This window comes from Corvus kubaryi, unplaced genomic scaffold, assembly GCF_017639235.1.
Source record: "Corvus kubaryi isolate FWS band 111438036 unplaced genomic scaffold, C.kubaryi_AGA036_p1.0 133, whole genome shotgun sequence".
Lineage (NCBI taxonomy): Eukaryota > Metazoa > Chordata > Aves > Passeriformes > Corvidae > Corvus > Corvus kubaryi.
The window spans coordinates 24,815,616-24,832,424 of NW_024580667.1; the positions used below are offsets into that span (position 1 = coordinate 24,815,616).

General features: G+C 42.2%; 1 protein-coding gene across 3 annotated transcripts in view; it reads left to right on the forward strand.

Moving 5' to 3' along the window:
• Positions 1 to 16,809, forward strand: part of FHL2 (four and a half LIM domains 2) — a 54,351-nt gene that overhangs the window by 14,097 nt on the left and 23,445 nt on the right. Inside the window, exon 1 of one of the 3 annotated variants that reach the window (XM_042039725.1) lies at positions 2,581 to 2,677. The exons of 1 other annotated variant lie outside the window; for it this stretch is intronic. The gene's annotated coding sequence lies outside the window, so the exon portion shown is untranslated. Of the gene's footprint in view, positions 1 to 2,580; positions 2,678 to 15,766; positions 15,981 to 16,809 lie in introns of those variants that run through there. One more of the 3 variants, XM_042039717.1, reaches the window with a different exon arrangement.

The following is a 16,809-nucleotide window of genomic DNA, read 5'->3' on the forward strand; positions in this document are numbered from 1 at the left end:
CTCTTCTTGTACACATACATCCCATTGCCTTGGAGTAGGGAACCTGCTGAAATTCTTGCTTTGCTGTCTGCCTGTGCCTTAGTCGTGGAAGCAGCAAGGCTACTGCCCCATGGAAATGGCAAGGGGGCCTGTGCCAAGCAATACCATCACTGCTTTAGGATAGAGAGTCTCAGCCCCCATCCGTCTTCATAAAGGCTAAATGCCAATACCACTGTATAGCTGAGACACCTGGAGATGTCTCTGCTTCTGACAACATCCACAGGAATACCTCTCCTCTACTGTTAGCCTGCCACCTTTCTGTACCTTGGAAGTGCTGGTGCCCTGAGTGTGGGGGCATTCCCCTGCCCATCTCAAGGAAGTGGCTCAGCTGTTACCTGCTGCCAGGAGCACAGGATCAAGGCCTGACATGTTGCTGATGCTTTAGCTTTCTGGCAGCATCCTCTTGCAAGGAGTCCTTTCCCTGGTGAGGCTCCTCAAGAGTAAAGGAGCACCCAAAATGACACTAGTGGGACAACGTGGGGTAACCAGCTTTAGAGAACATTTGCTCTTAGCAGAGGGAAAAGCAGTAATGTTTGCATTAGCAGATCTGTAATCCACCTTCTCAGGTTTTTAGATTGAGTGTTCTGGAAGGCAACATTTATCCCAAGCTGGTCCCTAGATGCTGGATGTGTACACCAGATCCAAATATGTTCTGCAGTCAGGCTAACACCTGGGGATTAAACATGTCATTAGTTTAGAATGCTCAGAACATCCTGGACTGGGCCAGGGGACAACCATCATTTATCCATGTTGTTTCTACAACACCAGCCGGACCTTTGAATCATGCAAACAAAAAAATTGGCTAACATGAAAAGGTTGAGGCTTTCCAGAGCTGTCCAAACATATGCCTTAACTAGCCCATTTTTGCTTCTTAAACAGCTTTTCATAACTGTTTATTGTTCTAGGAAATGCGAAAGGACTGTTTACATGGTAGCTAAAGGAACATGAGGCAAAAAGCACTAGATCTAGGAGGAACAATACTTTCCCCAGGAATCTGTGGGATATTTTTCTTATCTCCCTAACCAAAGTCTCTAGGCCATGCTCCTCATCCACAGTGCTTGGAAGCTAGGCATTTCTGCATGGATAAAAGGAGATGTGTGAAAGTCATTTTCTCCCAGAGGCTTGACTGAGGCTGTCAAATCATGCTGCTTGGCAGAGGCTGAGGACATGCTGTTGTGATCTTTTTAATGTTAGGATGAATGCCTCAGATGCCAACTTCTCATTGGTTTGGAGTTAAAACCATAGAACCTGACTGGGCTCCATGTCAAACCATAAATCAGTTTGTCATGCCAAAAAGCCTGGCACACAGTTTGTGTTAGTATCCAGTCTCTGCAGCTTGACCTACACTTGCTGCCCAAACTGCTCAGAGACAATGTGGGAGTCCTAAGGACTATTGCTCAAACAAACCCCTGAAGAAAAGAGAGAAAAGAGGGAGATGAAGGGAATGAGGTTTTCTTCAGGACCATGGAAGTAATAAATAAATCCAGCAAAGAAATTGAATCTCTCATCAAGTACTGCTTCTTCAGCCAGCAGGAGGAAAAACTGGCAGCCTCAGTTCAACAGCACAGTACTTCCTCAGATGAGTATGCTGGTGTGGAAAGGAGAGTCATTTGCCTGCTGCTGTTTCTTCACCTCCCCATCTTAAAGAGGTTTTCCTTTTCCTCCCCTTGAAACAGTTCAATTTTGTATCAAGGACCATGTCTCTGCTACAACTGCCTCTGCAGAAGTACACTGAAATGCAGAGATGGACCCAATATTGGCAAGGAGGTAGGTAGGTTGTAACCCCACCTCTACACTGAGCCTTGCTTGGACAGCTTTTCCTCCACACCCAGCAAGACTCTCCCCATGGGAGCTACTGGAAGAGCTTTTTTCCATCTCAAACCTCTTGCTTTTTTCACGTACAAGTGTCCCCTTCACTCATCATCACACTTACCTTGCAGCAGGAAGGGAGAAAATTCACCACTGAGCTACTGACAACACAGCCTGACTTTGTGATGTCAGGCTAATCTCTAAAGCTGCTGTCTTTTGTAGTGAGGCGTCACTACAGCTTCCTGTGCAAGGAGATGCAGGGCAAAAACAAGGCAGGACACAAGACACAAACTACCCTGCAACAGGGCTGCACACCTGGGGCGGACAGACAGACAGATGAAGGGGTGTTAGAGTTTGTTACATCCACAGAGCAGTCAGCACTTCTTAAGGTGTTTCTGTCAATCCCAAAGGCCTGACAAATAATCTGATTAATAAATTAGAGTTTCTCGTATCTCAGCCAAAATATTGAGCCCTGAAGTACCACCATCTCCTTGGGGTCTCTTGCAGCACCTTCTGAAGGCACTCCCAAATGCAGCAAAGTGATGGGCTGGCACTACTCAAGAGCACAACAGCCCTTTCCATCGGGGCCCTCATGCAGCTCTAGCCATGATGCCTTAAAAAGCTGGTTAGCACAGAGATGTTGCAGTCCTTATCTCCTGCCCATGGCTGCTGCTTTGGACATATCATATTTATAGCTCACCCGAAGCACGGATGCCCAACTGTCTAATTATGAAACATAGAGTTTGGGCAATCCAATAAAGAGGCAAGTCTGTCCTGCCCTCTGTCGTTCACAGACTCCTGAGCAGAGGCAGCACTGACCTGCAGCAAGGTAAGATAGTGCCTTGTTTTGATTTTCACTGTCTTTTGAGCCCTTTTTTCCTTTCCAGCTACTATTTGCCATCACTTCTCAGGGCTCTGCATAGACATCTTGAGGGGAGTGCTGCTTTCTCACGGGAAGAGTGGACTTTAAGATGTTTGCTCCTTTCTTGCTGCCAAGGCACACACAGAGAGTCTCTCTTTGTATTCCTGTTCTGCTGTTGCGAACCAGGTGCTAACTAACAGCTGCTCTTTAGTTTCTTCACTAATAATACACTGTCATGTCTTCATGTTCTCAAGGAACACAGCCATATCTAACTATAGACACTTCCCTGGTTTGAAGAGCAAACTGAATTACTTCAGGCAGAAAGCTTTTAATGAGTTTTTGGAGTTTTTCCCCCTCTATCAGCATTTTCTTCTTTATGTTCAATGTTTGGAAAATGAATAAATAGTAGAAAAAAAAGAGGACAACAGAAGGAACATTTTACTCTTTTCTCCTCTTTCAGACCATTTCCTAGTAGCCATGAAAGAAAAAAAGGAAAATTACAGGCGATACTTGCTGATTTCATATTTTAAACAATTACTTGTTATGGATTACAGCATCTGAGGGAAAAGGGAAAAGAAAGTGAAGCATTGAATCATAACTGGATGTCAAAGCAGGAATCCATCAAAACTGGCCTGTAAAATAGCATTAGCAATAACTGCCAAATGCCAATAATCAGGATATTGTAACATTAAATTGCTTTTAACCTCATCTCAAGAGAGCATTAATTTTCAAATGAAGACAATAAAAGAGCACCTCTTAGGGAAAATAAGATTATTTGTGCATGTGTGTACATTTGTTTAGATGCATTTACACATACATTTTTATTATAAATATTCTTATAACCAAAGGCTTTTAAATCCAAAGATCACAAAATATGACAAAGAGGTAAGAAATATTAATTTACTTTTAGCCTAAATGCAGAAGCTATCACATTTCACTAGAGTTTGTGTACTATTCCATTATTCAATAAATTAAATGAAAGAAAGTTTTTTTTAAAATGCTGAATCCTTCACAGGCTTTGACAGGATCTCAGGTCCCTGGTACCATGAGGAGTAGAACTCCTTAGACCTGACCCAAAGCCAGTGCTTGTAGGAAAGGACTGCCCACTTCAAAGTGTTTGGTATTGAGGTCAGATCCTACATTAGGATTTCAAAGGCAGAAGGGTAGATGATTACTTGGTCTAAAGCTGCTGGAGATGCACTGACTTTAGATGAGAGGTAGGTGTTTACTTCGGTGCAATTGGTGCAGCGGTTTGGTCTGGTCCCTGGGCTGTCTCTTGGGCTCTGCCATGACAATGTGCCTGGCAGTGCTCCTGTGGCAAATGCAGCCCTGGGGCTGTGCCCAAGCCATTACACACTCATGGCCTCTGAAATCAAGTGAATACATCCAAAACACGTCCTAGGGATAGGATTTTCTCTTAGATCATGCCCAGGGGGAGAGCCCTACATGGCATCTCATCAACAAGCCAGCATGGTTGACTGAATCTCAGTGCCTGGGAGCATCCTGGTGTCCTATGTGGTCTGAGTAAAGACATGGCCTCCAAGGTTGCCCCCATGTATCCAGCCTCACCAGTGATGGGCACTCACTGCCATGGTTGATGTGCTCAGGTAATATGTCATGTCTGGCTTAGCTTTCCAGGGTTATCCTGGTGGGGGCTGTGACAGTGTAGATGGCACTGAGACAACATGCTTAGGGACAAGTTTGCTCCACTTTTCAGGTCAAGAACAGCACACAACGTAAGTGGAAGAATAAAGTAATATAAAATACCAAACTGTCTGCACATGCACCTATCTTATATTGGTACTTACTGTCCCCACATGGACGCCTTGGAATGTCTCCAGACACTGCAGCCAGCACGTCCACATGTCTCCCTGTTCTCCAGCAGTCACCGTTTTGCCACTACACCGTGGTCTGGTCAGATCTGCTCAGAGCTCCAATCTTCTGGCCCCCAGCACTGGTGAGATGAGTTTCCTAAGTTACTTGGAGCTCAAAGGCAGCGTATCCCACCAGAGAGTGCAGTGTTTTAGAGTGGGACCAGTGGACATGGCAGCTGCCTTCACTCGTCTGGATATTACAAGATCTTTCTATTAAGCTAAACTGATGTGCTTGCACAGTAAATTGTGCAATAAAGAAAACACGTACAAAACTCGTATTTTTTAATGGAGTAGTCCTGCCTCTTGCATACTAGAAATTTTCTCATGTCCTCAAATTCTTTGTCTATCTTCCAAGCCTCAGGCTAAAACAATAAAAATAAGAAAATCATCCTGTTTGGGCACTTAGTGTTAAAGTACTGCAGCCACTGGTGTATTGACAGTGTTCCCTTTTAAAAACAAGGAGCAGAAGCAGCATTCCAATCATGTACAGCAAAGCATTAGCTTTTTAAAAAAACTCTGTTGGCCAAAAGTCTTTAGCTGGAATAAAATGCAGGAACATACATACTAATGCTGTGATTTTTCACTGGATTTGAATTTAAAAGTGAAATTCAACAAAAAGACCCAAAGCCTGTTTCCAAAATGAGGCCATTCTAAAGGCAGTCTTTCCAACAATAATACTTTGTTCTTACCTAGCATTTAAAAATATAATTAATGTATGAATAACTTTACTTTTTCCCTTCCAAACAGCAAGCCATCAGAACAAGGCAGACCTTTGACTGCAGCTGGCAAGAGGCTGTGAGGGGGCAGGCTCGTTCAAACACTTCCTTAATAGAGAAAATGTAAAAGGCTATTTTACAAGGAAGAAAGCCAGAGAAGGAAGTGACTGTGAATACTGACTTGGGGGTGAAATTGTGGCCCCACAGATATCAATGGGAGTTCTCTCAGAAGCATCCATGGATTATTTTAACAAAACTCAGATCTCTTTCTTTTCCTCCTAATTTTAATAGTGCCAAACTCATGTAGATTTGTACCACAAAAGTGCATTTTCATATTTTTTCTTACCATTTTTCCTTTTCTGTAGCTGTGTGTTGTCTAACCAAACCACAGACACTCTGACACAGTTGTTTCTCAGTGAGATGAATTATTACTGACTACAATATTTTATCTTTGGCTTTATATCACAATGAGTACAGTTTCATGCTGATAAATCTCACACTGTTTCAACAATGTTCATGACCTAACACTGATCAGCTTTGAGAAGCATAGGTCATGTTACACAGAGTCCTAGTTTTTCTGAAAGCAGCTGGAGCAATATTGCCTGGTTTTGCCCAACTCCCTCTGACAAACATGGAAGGAGGACGACCATAGATATTTCAAAGGGATCCATCAGCTCCATAAAACTCAAAATGTTTCTGCTGCAGGTTGATTTAATGGCTACTGTTAAGACATGCTACCAAGAATTAGTGAAACTGAAAGAGCTAGAAGGAAAAAAAATTCCCTCAATTTCACTTCATATTTTCAGTAATATTTTTTATAAGGCCACTTATACAGGTTCTCTTTTATAATATTCTTTTCTTTCCTGTGTCTGTGGAACTCCCATATCACAAAAAATTAGAGTAAAACTCTCCTTTAGAAAGGAAAAGAAGTACTTTGTCATGAGAATAAAATGGGCACATACGTGGAGACAGAAGTTGTCTCAGACAATCCATAATCAAAGCTAATGGGCTTTCAAACCAGCATATTCCCTGTCAAGCTAAGCAGATTTTCACCAAAGCCTCCCTAGAAATTTGCATGTTTTCTGTAGGAGGGAAGCATTGACAGCATTGACTAGTGCTCCTTTTTGGTAGTCAGTGGCTAGGGAAGCAAAGCCCAACATGCCTAGAGATTACCATATGAAAACACAGAAATACCTGCAAGCCATAGATGCCGCCACACAGAAGCCCATTATTCTGTTATTTATCCCATATTTTAAAGGCTGTGTATCCTAATTTCCTATGCATGGTTTCCATTGCAACACATCTCACAGGCTCCACGTTGGGTGTAGAAGGCAGTGGGACACTCGGGGCTCGGAACACTAATTAGGATTCAAAGAGAGAGATACAGCATGGCACTTTTGGTACAGAACAATAAAACAGGAATTTCTCAGAACAAACTCTGTTTGTTGTAGTTTTCAACTCCACCATGTAAGCCCCACTCAGGAATTCGCTTGAGCACAGGTTAAACACATTGTGTGTTATGCGCTAACGTGGCCTGCATTTCACATTGTTGAGTATTTCTTCTCTCAACATCCTTTAAGGGGAGAAAAATAGCACTTTTTCCTAATTCAGAAAAGAGAAGTAAGGGCCTTCTAAGGGCCGGATCTGAGGCAGCCATGGTTCCTTTCTGCCTTTTCATCCTGTGTTCACCAATGCAAATGTAGGGTGGATTTGCAGATCGCTAAAGGAAAGAGCAAACAGCTCTGGGTCCAGGGCATGCTCACAGAGAAAGCCAGCAGAAGAAGCAGTGTGAACATGGCTGTGGAAGTGCTGTAGGCACTCAGGCAGAGCAGCTTCCTTCCTCACAGGTCTTCCTCTGCCCTCTCCTGCAAGTGAAGTTCCCACTGTCTGCCAGTGCTGTGTTTGCTGCCAGACAAGCCAGTCCCTTCTCCACATTTTTTTCTGGATATCCAAGTGTTAGAAACTCTTCCTTGCAAATGAGGAGTTCCTGGAAATCCGTCTGGATATAAGGAAGAGTCAGCATCATTGTGGACAGGCTCTTCAGGGACAGACAGATGGGCAGTGCTCAGTCACATAAAGCATTTGCATTGTAGCAACCCAGCTGGGACTCACTGGACTTTTAGACATTAGGGATAAGTAAAAGGACTAGCACTGCTTCATAATGTGAGTTCTGACTCCTCTTTAATGATTCATAAAAATTACTTGTCTTCCAGCAAGAGACACTTTATCTTCAAGACAAGCCATTGTTGCAAGTCCTTCCTTCATTTTACTCACAACGTTTGAATTTCATTTACATTAAGACAGCAACTCCACTAGACAGCCATGTGAATATAAACTTGGCAGGGGCAAACACAATCCATATGCCTATCAGGCTGACAGTGGATGGTATATTTTTTCAGCTCTATGTGAAGTTTTAGATACCAAATTCACATCAGCAACCAAATGATTTCTTTAATCCTATTATTTAAAGGGCCTGAGCATTTATAGGGTTCAAAGTAAGCACAGGCCTAAGAGGATCAACAGCAAGGACTCTACTTCAAAGTGCACAATCTAAGCTCATATACTCAATCATAATATATGTCTGAGCCTACATCTCAGACTCTCTCATTTTATCTGTAGTATATACAAACAATAGTTGGGAAGAAAAATAATTGTTGCCATACAGAAGGGTCTTTCTGCAAAATAGGATATCCCCAGTCATGGTCAGATTGGAGAGGGTGACTGTTTCTACTTACATCAAAATATTATGAGTCTGAAGTAATCTGGGAAGTGATTTGCAGCTGTATGCTTCTTTTGAATATTAGGCAAGTTAAAGGGTTTGGGGAATGATAGGGCCAACAGATAACCAGTCCTTGAGGAAGAGATGGCTGTAACAGAAAAGGCTAAATGATCTCCTTTTTTTGCTCCTGTGTTCATTGTGAGGAACTTGGAGAGCTTTCTGCAGCTGAATGCTTCCTTATGGGTGTCGTCAGAGGATCTATTTCAAGCTGGTGTCTGTAGAAGAGGTGTGGAGCAAATAAAGAAAATGAATAGGAAGAAAATGTTAAAACCAGATGGTGTTCATCCAACAGATCTAAAGGGACTGAAGGATGAATTAGCTGAAATAATAATAGTCTGTGGCCTCTTATTTAAAACAGACTTAGAACTGAGCACCTGAATGTATCCAATACAGCATCAGCCTTTTTAAATGCTTCCAAAAGAAAACGGAAGAAATAGAGCCTGGTAAGAATGACAAATTTAGTAGAAATCACTATGCAGGGTAGAGAAGCTGGGTAAATATGACACATTGGGACAAATTCAATACAGCTTGGTGAGGTGAGATAATGTTCTACAAATCCATCAGGCTCCTGTAAGACAATAAACAGCATGGAGATACAGGAGATCTCTGGTTGACAGCATCTGCCTATTTGTCCTTTTCCATGTCTTCAGTAAGGGCCCTCACCACACACTCTTAAAAACACTTAAGCAGTAATAGGATAAGAGGGAAGATATTTTCATGTATTGCATAAAATAAATTGAAAGATAGACAGGTTTTACATTAAAGAGATTAATAGGAGATTATTAGTGGAAATTCTTCTAAGACTGAGAAACAGGATAAGAGAAAAGGATCTTAGGCAACAGGATGAGTGGGCACTAGCACAACATCTTAAAATGAATGTAGATGAGCATGAAACAGTGAACGTGGGGGAAAAATGTAACTTTAGCTGTAAAGTAATGGTTCTGAGATATCTACCAGGGTGTGAAATTTAGAGGTTATATAGATTGACAAAAAAAACCCCAAAACAACAGAACGTACACTGGTCACAAGCAGCCAAAAAAGTAAACTGAATGTTAAAGTTTTGGCCACATCACCTGAAAAACTAAATTGTTGTATTGAAACAGTTTGAGGAGGAATGATATGACATGAGGAGTAGCTTTCATACAGACTGAATAGGTAGACTGGGACTCCCTGGCCTAGGAGAGATGGCTGAGGGGAGATATGATAAAGATTGACAAAGATGTGAACAGCCTGTAGCACATGAATAAAGATCAGTTGCTCATTATATCTCCAAAGGTAAGACCTAAGAGGCCTCAGATGAAACTAGTAGGTAATATGTTCAAAATTAACACAAGGAAGATGGTTCTTCAGCAGCACAGAGTAGAGCTATCTGTTACTGGAAACTGTGAATTTTCTTTCAGGCAATCAGGAGGGAACTGCAAGTTCATGAAAGTGATACTCAGTATGGATACAGCCTCCAGGCTGAGAAACCCCCAAGCCAAAAGTTGCTGGAGGCTGGCAGAGTATTATGAAGAGATATCATTACATTCTCTTCTCACTTTCTTCCCAAGACATTTCCCAAGAGCAGCATAACAAATTGGAGGAACCCTTTCTTCAGTGTTTCTCATATTGCTGTGGTGTGATCTGAATAGCTACAAATGACAAGTTCTGCCTGACACTATTCATCCTTTGTAGGCATGAATGTTAGATTGAAAACTTTAGTCTGAACCAACCTTCCTCCCTTCCTCCCATCCTCCCTTCCTTCCTTCATCTGTGGAGGTTGTGGAGTCCTAATTTTAATCCATAACGGCAAATTAGATTTGCCAGGAATGAGTTAGACATTGTTACTTCTGCCTTGGAAATTAGATAAGTTCTTAAGATGTCTGCCAACTACTCCGTTTTTCGAACCTCTCCTTGCTCAGAAGTTCCTGAGGCCTCTGGTTGTCAGATAAAGTGAAACGGTAGTCTCAAGTGTTGCTGTTGGTTATTTCCAGAGGGTCATAAGAGGTATCAGGGATGCAGGCAGAAAAAGAGCTAAGAGGAGCAGAAGCAAATTATACACACAGAAGTAAGGTTTTGGAGAAAAAGCTATGAGCAGTGGGGCAGTGAGAGGGGGAGGACTATGGAAAGGGGATTTTGCCTAAAACTGCTTAAGCGTGCTGCTGGGAGCACCACAGGGAATGTGAGCTATTTTTTACATAATAGCAAGTCTGGTGCTGTCAGGAACACAGAGCGATTCGTTGCTTGGAACAATCACAGTGTGTTTGTTTCATGCGTCTGGAACATGGAATAATAAATCATGATTATACTGAAATTAATAAATCTTAAATTAAGGGGTAATATTTGCCAGATCAGAAGACCAGCAATTACTGCAACGTCTGTAGTAATTTGACATCCCAGATTCCATCTGCAGGAGTAGGAAACCCAAAAGTCTCTTCCTGTCTGTCACATTCAGGGCCAGCTTGGCAGTCAAGTTGAATCCAGAGGAAAGAAGCAACATAGACCTATGCATAGGTCTCTGCTCTACCATCATTTAGAATCATCTGAAGACCCCTTACCTGTTGTTGGGGGTCGTCTCTCTATCCCAAAGCACTTCCAAACACACGCCACCAACATCTCTACCCTTGGTCACAGATGAAAAAATTATGGAGCTGAGTTTAGTGAACACTTAGAATCAGAAGGAATGTGAAGATGGCAAGGACCAAAATGTTTCACTCTAGTTTCCTTAAAATTAAAGGCACTATCTGTTCCTCAGTAAGGGGAATAAAGGAGAAAGGATGCTAGGGAAAGTAGGGGGAAAGACTGTATTCCATAAGAATTGTTGTCTTTCACACTCTGTGTTTTAACTCTTCATTATTTCTTCTTTATGCAGTTCTCAGCCTGGTGAGGGCTATTCAGGGTGGCTGCCCCACTTGGTACAGACAGCTACTGCTTAGGGAGTTGTTTGATGGGCTGTCTTTATCCTGCAATGGCCTGTATGGCTTTTTTTTAATCCATGAGGTCCTGGGATGGATTGTCTGACAATGTTGCTTGTCCAGTGAAGGACCTGCCAGTCCTGTAACAGGGTGCCTCAACTTTCCAAGCTGTTGGAAACTCAGCCGTCAACAAGAGGGATTTTCCTTAGCAGATACCATTCCTTTAAATGCTGGGTTGATCCCTGAAGTGTCTTCTGGTATTCTGTCTGCTTCTTCATCAAGCACCACTACACTTCTCCTTTGTGATCAAATTGTGTTCCTCTGCACATCAGTGATAAAAGCTGTTTGTCTACTCAGCTGGGAGAGATGAAAGCAGCAGAAAAAGGGACACAGCTGTCTTTCTGCCTGGGTCATCCATTGCAAACTCTCTCTTACATCTCAATTTTCCACAGAGAGCAGGTCATGGTAGCAATTACACAGAAAGTGACAGACCCCATGGTGACCAGTGTCTCACTGCCACATTCACTTTGGGATGTCTCTTTTAGGAGATAAATTTCTCTGAATGAAACTGGGACTAACTGGATTGAAAGTCCTGACTAACTTTAAAAAAATTAATGAAATCTTTGTCCAAACTGACCATAATGGTCTAAAATGCTTTCAGCTCCATCCCAGACCTTTCTGTCACAGAGACACACTTGGATTTGAGTCTCAATCATCTATCTTATCACATAGCATCATATTATCCTTCTAAAGATAGCTTTTCCTTTAAAAAACAGAAGGTCTTTGATGCTACTGAACCATGTCACCTTTCTCTAAATTACTGTAGAAAATTGTCTAACACTGTACATGAAAACTCTTCAAACATATTAATAAAGTAAACATGGAAGTATTCTTTTTTACAGATTAGATTGGAGTTTCTAAACCACTAATGTTTCCACATTGGTTTAGGCTAAACATCAATAATATAAGTCTTGAATCATCCCAAAGCAGCCAGACTTTCTCTATCTGCCTTGGCTGGGGTGATTTTAATGGATTGTCCAAAGATGTCTGTAATTCCCTCATCAGAATCTGTGAAACCCTGGTATTTCTTACCTGATGTGTCTTTCTACTTGAGGTTCAAGTCACCTAGGGGATGAAAGGAAGGTCAGAATATTTCAAAAAGCCTTGTGACTTGGAGACTGAACTGGGAAAGAAAATGCATGCTGAAAAAACCTTTTTATCCTTTGCATATTCGTCATAATCTTGGGAAAAATACATATGTGTGACCATCTTATGAGAATGAAATTTCAGGAAGATTTAATATTGCCTGGCTGTTATTTTAGGTTTAATGAACTAAAATGCAACATCTGCACTAGTCTACACTACTTCCTAAGTGGTAGTGCCAAAAATAGCAGCTCTCCTAAATGCACCCTCTCATATTCAATTGAAGCTTGTCTTATACAGATTCAAGCATCCAAAAGGAGATTAGTTCAATTCTGATAAAGTAACTTAACAGTTTCCAGGATAAATTGGTGGAGTAAAGAATCAACCAGTAGCTTAGCCATTTTCAAACCTAAAAGTGTATATTTTCCTCTCCCCTGCTCTCTCAGAGACATTATATTTCTCTGTGTCTCAGACTGGGGGAAATAGAAATATTCCACTTCCAGCTGTCTCTTTCCACCACTTTTCTTAGTTCGTTCTTTTCAGACAGAAAAGGAGATAAGTGCTGAAATTATAGTTATTCCAGCATCAGCCCAGTAGCTGAAGTGAGACTTATGAAGGCTTAGTAAAATCACTGAGAAGTCCTGCTATGAAAAAGATAATATTTCCACCTTTTTTCCCATATAGAGGTACCGCATTCTACACATAGAATTAACCTGTTAAACACACAGACCACTGAAGAATAAGCAATATGTGCTATGTAAATGCTATGTACATGAGGAGAATATAAACCATAGGATAAGCTTCTAAATCACTGTATGGTACTTGCGTTTCCACTCTTAATTTAGGCCCCCTGTTGGAAGCACTGCCCCTGTTTTCATTGCATTGACTCCTCTGAAGCCTTGAAGATGCCTGATCTCTGCTGGGATGATCAGAGAACCAATGCAGTAAAAATAAAATATTATATATATATATATATATATGGAAAAATAAGAAGTGGGTTACATAATAAATTTGTTAGTGAAAGGACCCCTGCCCTTTCCTCCCCATTTCTCTGAAAATTAATTAAATTTGGGGCTCTCCCACCCACCCACACCTGTTGGATTTGATTCTGATGGGAAAGGGGCTGGGGGCTGCTGCCAATCACTGATGAATATTTATTTGCCAGCTAAAATGTGGAGTGAGTGGTACTGAAGGAGGCTAAGAGGTCTGATGTTCCCTGTACCTTCCCTAGCAGTGTTTGGTGGAGTGCATACACCTCATCTTGGGATGAGGGAAGCTGTCTGGTAACCTTCCTCACCCCTTCCACAGCTCCACACAATCTTGATGTAGCTGCTGAGTGTCAAGTCCCATATTGAGCCCACAAATCAATGGGTTGTAAATTGGCAGAGGCTCTTCTGCCTTCACGGAATCAGAGGTGTTATATTAAATTAGGCAAAAATTACCTTAGCTCCCCTAAGTCAACCCAGAGCTGCAACAGATAAACTAAATCACTTCAGATGGAGCCAGTATATATTTAAACTTGTAACTGTGGAACACACTTGTCTTGTATGACCACAGGGATCATCAAAAAATTTCTGTCAGACTTGCTGCAGTAGCTGTCAATGGAGAGATGGGGAAATAAAAATATCATGGAAATTGAACAAAATCAATTAACACATTCAGAATATTTAGTTTGTTTAGAAAACTTTGGAAATAAACTGAATCAAATATCCCAATTCTAATCACCTTCAAGGCCTTCTTTCTCTTTAATGTGCACTACTAAATCAGAGCTGAGGTAAGAACAGTAACTAAGATGGAAATAAATTATCATTGTTGCCACTGTGCAATAGTTTAATCTAAAAGAAAGAAACTATTACTCCTATTATGTTTATGCTCTAACTAGTCCTTTGTAAATTTGTTAGCAACTTACACAAGCGTTTGGCTGTCCTGAGCTTTATATTTACAGATGGTGAAGCTAAAGAACAGAAAGATGAAAAGTCTCATCCAAGGGCATCTAGCAAGTCACTGATGGGGCTGGAAATCCAACCAGTAGCTTTCCCAAGATACAGGTGCAGCTCCAACGCAGCTCGTGGGTTCAGTGAAAATTGTTTGCTCTCTGGTTTAATTCATTTTACAGTGCCACTGTGAATACAAGGGAAGAGTCAGGGACTCCCCATGTGGCTGGGGAGTGCAGCAGCTTTGATTTAAATAAGATTTAATTGTCATGGCATCCTTAATCCTGTATGCCCATTGTCAGTCCTCCAGGGCATGGTGCCTGTGTTTTGAAAACTCAACAGCAAAGGCTGGATCACCTGACAAACAGATCATTGCTGATCATCAAAATAACTCACATCTGTAAAGGAGATTTAGCTTCTGATAGAAGAACTAAGAATGGCCCTTTTCCACCATTTTATTCTGTGCTTTCCTAGATTTGAAGTAGCACTGAGACTAACTAATACATTTCACGCCCATTCCAAATCTGACTACATTTGGGTGCATAAGAGGACAGCAAGTACAGGTCAGGGTTCTGGCATAAGTTTGTTTTGCAGGAGAAACCCTTATCTAACCCATGTGCACATCTACACCACTGCTCAGGCACATGCCAGAACCCAGTGTCCAAAACTGGACCATCTGGCATCTTCTGGATGCAAAGCAACAGCAAGACTGTCTCGGGCTAATGGGCTTTACATTTTTATCCTTCTGGTTTTCCTTAAGGTTGAAAGCATTCATACTAAAGCTCCTCCCTTTGGCAAGCACCAGTCATTACTGAAGAATTACCCCAAAATGCCTTCCCAGCCTACCCCTCAAGCTGCAGAGAGCAGACATCTCCCATGAGCTTCTGATCCAAATTCTTCCCTCCGGGAGGTTTCCCAGGACCCTCACTGTTTTGATTAGCAGAATGTGTTTCTGCTAGAATGGTTGATAGATGAAATTGGATTTTGTATCAGAAAAAGTAGTTCCTGGTTATAGTGGGATTAATAGTTCCCCCTCTTCCTACCATGTGCACACTGGCAGGGCTCTCGACTGGATACTGAGCATGTGCTGAGACAATCTGTTCCTTTGGCTTTCTCTTACACAAAGATGGATGGTTTTGGTTTCATTGATTTCCCCTGCTTTTGTTCGTTTTCCTCCTGATTATGGGGGAGCTTGGCAAGAAATAAGGGTGGAGAGAAACTAGGCTGGGGTCTGAATGCTCGTAAGGGAATGCCCGCACGCTTGGTCTTTGTAAAAATGTGCACCTCTCCACAAAGGAGAAGAGAGACAGGTTGTTTCACTCTTCTTTGGCAAGACACTAAGCAGGAAAAATGACCAAAACAAATAAAACCTCATACCAATTTTAAGCAAGGACTTTATTCTCTCAGCAAGGTGAAGAGCCTTACAAATGCTTGGGTTTGAGTTGCTGTAAAACCTCTCTGGTAAAGAGCGAGCTCTTGGATTTAGCAAAGCCATGTTATTAATAAGCATCAGGGGTTTAGAGAAACAAAGGCTGGAGGAGGGGAGAGGGAGCCTTATTTTAGGAAGGGGGCCAAGAACGACAAGATGTTTAGGAGGGGGAAGTATTGACACCCTTGGAATAGAGAAAAGTGTTGAATGCCAGCTGCAGAGCGCTTCAAAGAATGAGAGTCTCCGATGCTTTTGTCTCCTTATATGGTAAAATGATAGCGAGGGGTTTCACTAGGCTGGGGAAGGCAGCAGTCTCTTTCCACACAACACTGACTGCAGAGCTGGAATCGGCAGAGCCGCTCTTTGCAGGCAGCAGAAAGCCCCAGCTGGCCGTACAGCTCTCCGCTGCAAGCAGGCCAGTGTGCTCTTTGCACATTTGTTAATGGATGTGACCCCCTGTCCCCGGTCCAGGAGGTGGCATTAACTGCCCGCTGCTGCTCTGTAAGTAAATATCCCTTTTTTCCCCTTCCCTCCCACTACCCACAGAACATATCTTTGGAGGTGTCGCTTTAAACAAAGGGTGCAGAGAGGAGGAGAGGGTTGTTTAATGCCCCAGTGGGTTGTTGGGGAAGGGTGCAAGGAGAGAGATTGCCGGTTCCCCTTTCTCCTGAGTGCTCCGGGAGGGCTGTGAGGAGGAGAAAACGACAAATTTCTTATCACAGCAATTACTGCTGCATGTCCGTCAGTAAAGTGACATATCAGCGAGCTGATGAGGAGCTGGGTCTTTTCATGTGTAACTGTTTTTAATGACTGCATTGTGCTGTGTGTGTAATCCACTGGGGAAGTGATAAAAAGTAGAAGATGGGGTCTTAGATTCCTTACACCTCCGTGCACTCCTGCTGCAGAGCTCAACAAAGGAGCGTTTTTGTACTGTAGCAAGAGCAGATGCAAATGAAACAAAGGTAGCCTTTCCTCTTTGCAGGCAAACAGTGTGGACAGATTGTGTATGGGAGAAACGGGGAGCCATGAGCATTGTATTTCTTCTTTTTATGTGGAGAGAATAAATTAGAATACAAATCCCAATTAATAGCTCTGCATTCCTTCTTTCTGTGCTTCTCTCTGTGTGCATGTGTGTGCAGCCACAATAACCCAGTCCTTACTGTATGGTAAGGTGGATTTCTCTGTGTACATAATAAAGGAAATACTAACTTTCATTGTCTGCATTAATGGCTGTTCCAAACTTTCTGCTTCCCCCAAGGGATATGGCTTTTATTTGGTTGACCTGATACCTGCATATTTCAGCTTTGCTGTGTACAGAGACACACACAGT